The sequence below is a fragment of the Triticum aestivum genome, chromosome 2D (genome assembly GCF_018294505.1).
Source record: "Triticum aestivum cultivar Chinese Spring chromosome 2D, IWGSC CS RefSeq v2.1, whole genome shotgun sequence".
In the NCBI taxonomy this organism is placed as follows: Eukaryota; Viridiplantae; Streptophyta; class Magnoliopsida; order Poales; family Poaceae; genus Triticum; species Triticum aestivum.
In genome coordinates, this window is record NC_057799.1 from 195,968,956 (window position 1) to 195,978,788 (window position 9,833).

Here is a 9,833-nt window from a genome sequence, read left to right on the forward strand (position 1 = left end):
GCAATAAAACAAAATAAAATAAAGAAAGAAAAAGTGTAGCAAAGTATTTTTGGGTTTTTAGAATAATAGGTCTGAAAACAAAAGCAAATAAAAATAGATCTCAAAGCAAATGTGATAAAGAATAGACCTAGGGGCCATAGATTTCACTAGTGGCTTCTCTAGAAAAAAATAGCATATGGCGGGTAAACAAATTACTGTTGGGAAATTGATAGAACTTCAAATAATTATGACGATATCTAGGCAATGATCATTATATAGGCATCACGTCCAAGATTAGTAGACCGACTCCTGCCTGCATCTACTACTATTACTCCACACATCGACCGCTATCCAGCATGCATCTACTGTATTAAGTTCATGGGAAAACAGAGTAATGCAATAGAAGGACGACATGATGTAGACAATATCTATTCATGTAGGAATAGACTTCATCTTGTTATCCTTAATAGCAACGATCAATACATGTATTGCTGCCCCTTCTGTCACTGGGAAAGAACACCGCACGACGGAACCCATCACAAAGCACCTCTTCCCATGGCAAGAAAAATTGATCTAGTTGGCTTAACTAAAGCAAAGATTCAAAGAAGAAATACGAGCTATAAGTAATCATGCATATAAGATATCAAAGAAACTCAAATAACTTTCATGGATAAATAGATCTGATCATAAACTCAGAGTTCACCGGATCCCAACAAATACATAACGAAAAGAGTTACATCAAATGGATCTCCAAGGGACCATTGTATTGAGAATCAAAAGAGAGAGAGGAAGCCATCTAGCTACTAACTATGGACCTGTAGGTATACAATGAACTACTCACGCATCATCGGAGAGGCACCAATGAGGATGATGAAACCCTCTGTGATGGTGTCTAGATTGGATATGGTGGTTCAAGAACTTGCGGCGGCTAGAACTATGTTTCGTCGACTCCCCTAGCATTTTTGGATTATCGGGTATTTATAGAGCAAATTGGCGGTGCGGAAGGCAGCCGAGGTGGGCACAACCCACCAGGGCGCGTCTGGGCCCCCAGGCGCGCCCAGGTGGGTTGTGCTCAAGTACAATCATAGTGCCCCTTAGTTGGTGCTTTATAAGAGAAGATGAAGACTCAAATAAAAATAAAAATTGCATAAAGTAAATAGAAAGGCCCTTCGCAGAGGGAAGTAGGGATTGGAAGAGGTTCCAGAGCTCAAAGTGAAAAATATAGAGATAAAACATTTTGGGTGGTGTCGTGGAATTGTCACGGCAGATGTCGTATTGAAAGGACTTAGTTGTGGAGCCATGACGACGAGGTTAACTTAAAGGGGTTAAAACGGGACAAAGGACGTGAGGAGTTTATACTGGTTCGGCCCCTTGCGGTGAAGGTAAAAGCCTAATCCAGTTTGAGGTGGTATTGCTAGGGTTTCGATTACCAGGGAGCGAATACACTTTGCCTGGCTTTCGATCTGTTGTTTTCTTGCCCTAAGCCGTTGCCGGGTCGTCCCCTTATATATATGGGTTGACGCCCTGCGGCGTACAGAGTCCCGGCCGGCTCATACAAAGGTGTTCGGCCCGGTGACTCATCTTACATGCCTTACAATACAAGTTATGCAGATATGGCGGTTTACACTTACGGGCCATAAGCCGCCTTCGGGTTTGGGCCCTTTAATAAGCCTACTTCGTGAACCGCCATCTTCAACATACTCCTGGGCTTTAAAGAGATGAACCGCCATTGGGATAACCCGGCCCCTCCTGGGTGGGTCATATCCAATAGTCATATCCCCAACATTAGGCCCCAGGTTGATTTGAACTTGTTCATGTCAATCTTCAACACTTAGAAAAAATCCTTCTTCATCTTCCTATGTTATTTGTAACCCTCCATGATGTCATCTCCTGAAATTGCGGTAACCCACCATGACGTCACCTGTTATTAATATTACATACGGCCCAAATCTTAATAAATCCTTTCCTTTACTGAACCTCCGAAAATCGAGGCGCCCGCGCCGTCACATATCCATTTTCTTGTCTCCTCGATTCCCGCGCATGCCACTTATCCTTCCAGCCTTATAAATAGGGCCACAGGTCCTCTTTTCATTCTCCCCCTTCTACCTTCTCGCCTTCTTCTTCCTCCTCACAATGCTCCAGCACGCCCGAGCTTCGCCGCCGTCGACCTTTGTCTACTGCTTCGACTCCGGCCGCTGCATCACCCTGAACGGACCACAACGCCGCGGCGCCCCTCCGCTGTCCATCAGCGTCGGTAAGCCTTCACCTTTCCTCGTAGTAGATCTATCTTTAGGGTTTCCTTGTTCGTCGGTGTTGATCACCGTTCCTCCTTCTCTTTCCTAGATTGCTAAGTTTTGATCTGAAAAACAACACAGATCTTGCGCTGTAGCAGTTTTAGCACTTGTTTTTTGATATTAGAACATATCCTCATTGCAACAGATCTCATCTGGGCACCCCCACTTTTCTGCTGCCGCCACCTTAAGGTTAGATTTTATTTCCTTTTTCTGAACTGCCGCTGATCCAATCTTATAGCTTTAATTTGTGAAACCTGTTTGTCCCAACACTTAGTAAAATTCACTCCTATCAGATCTTAGTTAACAGTACTTGTCATGGCGGCTTACATCACCGGCTTATAATTACCCAGATATCATTAGGCCCCATCTAAGCCGCCATTCTAAATATATACTGTAACTTTTGCTTCCGGCTTAATGAATCAATTTAAACCGGCAATTTCTTTCTTTCTTTTAGGCTTCTTCACAATGCCGCCAAAGACAGTCACTTCCTGTAACTGGGTTCCCTCCATCGTTACGGAAAGCACACTTAAAGACTTCATCAAAATCTGCTACTTGCCTGCAAAAAATTTCATGCACTATCGCGCCCCTGATCCTGGCGAAGAATGACCTCAACCAAAGGATGATGAAGTCATTGCATTTTCTGATCATATGAATCGGGGCTTCTTACCGCCCGGTTCTAAATTTTTCCGAGATGTTCTGCACTTCTTTCAACTTCATCCTCAAGACATCGGACCCACTTCCATGTCAAACATCTACAAATTTCAAGTCTTCTGCGAAGTATACCTTCAAGAGGAACCCAGTGTCGAACTCTTTAGGGAATTTTTCTATTTGAACCGCCAAAACGAGTTCACAAACGGGCCCAGCTTGGAACTTGGTGGAATCTCAATTCAACAAAGAAGAGACGCCATCTTCCCTTATGATCGCATGCCGAGTCACCCCAAGGATTGGAACCAGACATGGTTTTATTGCAAGGATACCTCTCCGGCTGACGAGAATCCATTGCCGGGTTATTGTGCTGAACGTCTTGACCCGAAGCATAATCTTCCTGAAAAGCTTACAACCACTGAACGTAAAAAGCTTGCCCCCACTATTGCGAAGGTCAAGGCTTTGCTGGGAAAGGGATTAACCGACATTGATTTAGTTCGGTGCTGGGTCTCGTGGCGAATCATACCCTTGAGCCGCCGATTCGGCTTAATGTGTACCTATACCGGCGGTACAAAGGAACCATTACGCCACAGCCCCTTGCGTTTTACTGATGATGCAATTACTGAAATGACCAAGACCCTTCCGAATGAAGACTCATAAGACTGCCGCAAAGTGGGTCTGAACCCTTTCTGCAAACTTAACCCGCCGCCAGATGTAAATCTCTAACTTACTTTACTTTTATCTCATTGTTCAAATATTGTATTAAGTCAACTTTGCTGACTTCTACAGGCTAAATCTGATTTCTGGAAGGCAAAATATGACCATGAAGCCGCCAAAAAGGCCAGGGCGGCGAAGAAAGCCGCCAAGAAAACCACCAAGAAGCATAAGAAGAAACCAACTGCCTCTGAAATGCTTAATCTAGATGACACCTCTGAGTCGGAGGTAGCCCTTGACTCTCTTTGCTCTTTTTTCAATTATCTTATTGACATTGATTACTGTCAGGATGATACGGGGGCAAGTCAAGCAGTTGAAGAAGAGGTAACTATTATTCCCTCCGGCTCAGCACATTTGCCAAGACAGAAAATTCAACGAGTAACCCGGAAAGTAAGCTTTTCACACCCCTTAGCTCATTTGGATCCTCACTTTCTTTTAAAGCAACAGCAGCATGAGAGCCGACGCCAGACTCAGAACAACGGAGGTGAAGAATTGTCCTCCGGCTTAACGAATACTCCAGTTCCACGAAAACGCCAAAATGAGGTCCTTTCAAACTTAAATTCTCTTTACCCGCTGGCGGGTCTCATTCGCCAGCCACTCAATTCCTCTGATTCAAACTACCAGGAGGTTTCCCTCTCTTCCTCTGGCGACTCATCACAGACCCAGTTGCTGGCTTTCAAGACTGCTCCAGGGTAACCATAATTACCTTTTATTCTGTACCTCTTTATACTCTTACAATCATACCAACTTATCACAACCCGTGCAGTGGACAAGCAAAGCCTAGCAAGAAGGCAAGGGTGACCAAGCCAGCTGAGGATCCAAAAGTTGTTGAACTGGAATAGCAAATCTCTGCACCCGATGCTTCTGAAAAACAACCAGATGAACCTGCCCCTGATGTTCCACCTTAAATTCCTGATCTCCCCATTGATGATACCAATATCAATTCTTCGAACACTGCACCATCAAGCCCACTTAAGCCATCGGAGACTCATACTGATGACGTTCTGATCACTGGCACCGGCTTTACAGAACCGGGAAATCCAACAGCTTTGGCCAAGCACTCTACCAAACAAGAGGTTATTGAAAGGCGGAAAGTGAGGTTTGACGTCTCCCATTATGCACAATTGAGGAGCAGTGAAATACTCTCTGGCTACCTCAGCCAAGTACACTCCAGCCGCGATCTTGAAATTGATATGGTGAAGCAAATGCATCAGAAATATGAGTTATGACTTCCTGCTTAAATAAATTATGTCCATCTGGCCGACCCCCAAGTCTACTGGGTATGATAAGATTGAATAGGCTGTAGACTTAGAATAACCATAAACATCTGTAGTGAAATCCTTCCAAAGCCGGCTTTCATCTTTATAATTGAATCGGATTTTCCAACAATTAATTTTGCATCTGTAGCCCCCAAGGGCCGGTTTAATCTGTATGAATGAACCGGTCCTGTCCACCATTGTTTAGAAAGAGAGCTGACTTGTATAGCCCCCATCACCCGGCTATGATTATTACAACATAACCGGGTTATCATAAGCAGTAAATAAACACAAGCAATATGCATTAGCCCCCAAGTGCAAGTACTCTTGCTTGCAAAGTGCTTGGGACTTTATTGACATGAGCCGTTGTATAGAGAATTGTTTCGGCAAGCATTAGCCCCCAAGTGCCAAGTGTTGTTGCTTGCAAAAGGTTTGGGACTTATATTCCTGTAACCCGAATAAAAATATTTTTGCAATTCTTGTGTTTGTCCAGGATGCCACTGCTGATCTTCAATCAAAATTGTCTGATGCAAAGGCCCGGCTGGAGAATCAAGAATCTGAGACCCGGAAAGCTGGGTCAAAGTTCCAATTTAGCATAGCTGAAATGGAAAAACTGAAAACCAGCTTTGAGGCAGAGAGAAACACTTGGGCTGAAGGAAAGACTGCTTTGACGCAGCGAACTGAAAAGGCGGAGGCGGCTCTTCAAGAGGTGACCACTGAGCTCACCGGTTTAAAACACCGTGTATCTCAGATGGTTTCTGCTACCTTTGGTGAGTCACCTTCATAAGCATAAAAAAAGTGAATCTTTCCTTAATAGTATAAACCGCCTCTAACCAATCTTATGACTTACTCAGGTCCCAGGAGCAGTAAACTGAACCAAGATATGCTTGTGAAGCTCAAAGCTGTTTATACTCTTGTTGAATGGCTATATACTGAAGCTCAGTGTGCACTGGCTACTATTTCTCCAACCAATCAAGCACCTACTCTATTGATAGATGTCTTGAAAAACTTTCTGTGCTGCCTGCTAGGGTAGATGAAATGAAGCGGTCGTCTGCAGGAGCCGGTGCCGTGACGGCTTTGAGCCGGGCCAAGGCATGGGTACCAGAGTTAGACCAGTCTGAGGTAGCCACTGGATACCCAAGCTTAAAAGAAGATGGTACTCCATTTGACCAGAAGGACTTCTCAGCTTGCGTGAAAGAAATATGTCTAATGGCGACTCTGATTCCCAATGACTCGGACCTTTCAATGTACCATCCGACTTATAATAGGGAGAATCAGAAGATGCCTACGCCAGCTTATAGAGTGATGGGCCTAATCCCTCCAATCCTTAAGCATACTTTGCCCCTGAAGTTGAGCCGTCTAAACTTATAGAAGATGAAGCTAAATTTCAAGCCTTATGTGGCATCGATTGGTCATCACCAAACTTCCAGATGGCGGAAGAAGACGAAGAACCGGAAAAGGATGACCCAGAAGCCTCAAGTCAGCAAGGCCAAGAAGAGTGAACCGCCGGGCGGTTTATATATTTGATCCTTGGAAAAAACACTTTGATCTGTTTGACTCACGGAGTCATGTAATAGGGTAGTAAAACTTTAATCTGCCGTGCCATCGTGCACGTTTCTGTTTTGCGCAATACTGCTGATCCGACAGTTTAAGAAAACCATCACTTTATTCTTATGACATCAATGATTTATGCAGATTTGATTGATCATTACCCTGCACACAAAGAGATCACAAGTGCCCTGGTGGCTTACCGTCGGGCGGTCATGATACCACTACTGGAATCAGCTAATTTGCCATCTGCCGGCTCTTTGCCGTCTGCTAGCGGATGGCAAAGAAGGTCTTTGCCATCAGCTACCCAAAAGCAGACGGCAAAGAAATGGCAGACAGCAAAACAGGCCTTTGCCATCAGTCACTTCTCTGCCGTCAGCTGGCGGACGGCAAAGAATCTTTGCCATCAGCTGGCGGGCGGCAAAGAATCTTTGCCGTCAGCTGGCGGACGACAAAGAGAGAGGTGGCCCCCCACTAACGAGCCGTTTACGGAAAAAAATGCCCCCTCTTTGCCGTCTGATAGCAGACGGCAAAGAGACAAAACAGCGGACGGCAAACCAGATCCACACCCACCGCACGTTATCTCTTCTCTCCCTCTCTCCCCCCTGCCGTTATCTCTTCTCTCCCTCTCTCCCCTCCCCGACGCCCACCAGATCCGCACCCACCGCCGCCCCCGCCGCTCCTCGCTCCACCGCCTCCTATCCTCGCCGGCCGTCTCTGCGGCCTGCCTCCTCTTCGGCCTCGCCGGGTTCCTCGCCGCCGCGGTCTCCCTCTCCCGGGCGCCCGCCGAGGCCCCGCGGGGCCGCTGCCCGGACTCCTCGCACCAGCTCTCCGTCTCCGTCGCCTGGGACCGGCGCCCCGGGGATGCCGCGGGCGGCGCCATCGACCTCCCGGCGGGCCTCGCCACCGGATTGCGCGGCAGGCACAAGGTCATGGCCTTCGTCGGGATCTTCACCGGGTTCGGCTCCGTCGGCCGCCGCCGCGCGCTCAGGCGGACGTGGCTCCCCTCCGATCGGCAGGGTCTCCTTTTGAATTGCTGCAATCTTCTCACTACTACTGATAAATAGTGATTAATTAGTTTCTTTCCTGAGTTCGAAGAATGATGCATGAAGTTGGACAATCTATTGTTCTGTACAGGGAATTTGTACATTTGCTTCTAGAGTTCTAGTGGTAAACGTGCCCAAGTTCTGTTGCTTGATGATTGTCACAACTATTTTTTATTTTGGTTTCTATCCAGTGATGATGCCGCTTAAGTGCTCTTGCAATTCTCATCATGTTCACTTTAGTGCAGGTTGGAGGAAGCTACTGGTCTGGCATTCAGATTTGTGATCGGCAAAAGCAATGACAAGTCTAAGATGGCAGCTCTTGAAAGAGAGGTTGAAGAATATGATGATTTTGTGCTTTTAGATCTTGAAGAGGAGTATAGCAGGCTTCCATACAAAACGTAAACAGTATAGCTAGTATCATATCATTATGTTATCTCTTCATATGGGAACTGATTTGATCTTATGTTTTAGGTTAGCATTCTTTAAGGCTGCCTATGCGTTGTTCGATTCTGATTTCTATGTTAAAGCTGATGATGACATTTACTTGAGACCAGGTGACCAAGAAACTGACAACATCCAAGATATATGCTCTCGGTGGCTTTGACCAACATACACAAATTTTATTTTTGTAAGGTACACATACACAAACATACATTGGATGCATGAAGAAGGGGCCTGTTTTTACTGATCCCAAATTGAAATGGTTAGTTTCTTCTTTTCATTTTTTACCTAACACTTTTCCTTGTGAAGGATGTCTAACTCTAAGAAGCAATACATGCTGTTACATGCTAAATATATGGAAAGTACTCCCTCCATTCGGAAATACTTGTTGGAGGAATGGATGTCTCTAGATGTATTTTAATATTGCAAAACCTGAACCAAAAGTGATTTTTTTTCTACGACATAACAGTAGTGCATCAAAACTGTAGTCTTATGGTCTCACAAGTATTTGTGTTAAGATTCGTAATAGTTATCTGAAACCAAAATGGTTGGCATTGTCTGGTGGGCAAGGAGTGATGCCGCCAGTGATCCTTGTTTCACCTATCATAGGAGATATGGAAGCAGTGGAGCTCACATGGATTGGTCTAGTGGGCAACATTTGCCATAAGGGCCTATTTTTTTCCCTTGTTCAGCGCTGATAACTGCTTTGGATTGGATCTAGTACTTTCATATCATAGGATATAAAGAAGTAGTGGGGCTCACTTGGATTGGTCTAGTAGGCAATATTTGCTGTAAGGGCCTAAATTTGTTTTTATATGTTTAGCGCTGACTGTTTTGGATTGGGTATAGTACTTTCGTATCTGCATTTTTTTCATAGTTAAGTTCTGAGCTTCCTGAGATATGTTTCTTTTAGAGCCAACAATTGTGCTCGAGTATTGGAAGGGAATGCAATGGTTAGCATGGAATGAGGTACTGGACTGTTTAGAATAGGTTAAGCAGCTTGTTGTTCTCAGTGAATAGGGTATGTACTACTAGCATGGACATGTATGTAATGGACGGGAGAAAGTTGGTTATAGTGTTTCCATTTAATAACTGGATCCGGTGGGGGTGGGGGGGCTGTCTAAGAAAAACAGTGCGAACTTAGAGAAAAATTGTGTGGTTAACTGGTTAAGAACCTGAGAAATGCAACTGCAAGTTTAGGGGTACATAAAACATACGGTGTACAAGTTGAGGGAACAAGAGCGCAATTCATACCATATGTTTTTTTGTATTTGCGAACGCTCACCTGGGCAATTATACTGTGTAGCACTCGTCGCTGCCTGCTTATTGTTTTGATTGTTCTCTTTTGATGAACGCAGGTATGAGCCACAGTCCTTCCTACTTGGATCAGAATCCTTCCTTCATGCATATGGGCCTATTTATGCTTTATCAGCTGATGTGGTGGCAAGCTTAGTTGCTCTGAGAAACAACAGGTAAATATTCTAAAACTCGCCAAAATGTACCAGTAAATATTATTTTTTGGGTCTTAGCATGCCAACTAGTACCAAGATTTTTTTTAACTTGGTACCACAGAAAGATGTATACCTAAAAAGTGCCCTGGGGCCACATGTTAGTGACACATGAATGGCACTTCACAACTTGAATGTGCCGTGGTTGTGGTTGTGGGATGTGCCGTGGCGCGGTGGTGCTGGATGTGCCCACGTCGCCGGCGGTGCTGGATGTGCCGTGGCGCAGTGGTGCTGGATGTGCCCACGTCACCGGCGGTGCTGGATGTGCCGTGGCGCGGTGGTGCCCCTAGGTGGCGCCTCCGTGCTGCGGTGCCCCTGGTTGGCGCCTTCGTGCTCGTGCTCTCACTGGTGCCGCCGTTGTGGTGCTCTCTGGCAAGCTCCGGCTTGTTGTGGTGGTGTTGG

At 45.5% G+C, this 9,833-nt stretch overlaps 1 pseudogene; it reads left to right on the forward strand.

Annotated features, from left to right (window-relative positions):
• Nucleotides 1-2,112: 2,112 nt before the first annotated feature.
• LOC123055745 (probable beta-1,3-galactosyltransferase 14) lies at nt 2,113-9,399 on the forward strand (annotated as a pseudogene).
• Nucleotides 9,400-9,833: the final 434 nt, after the last annotated feature.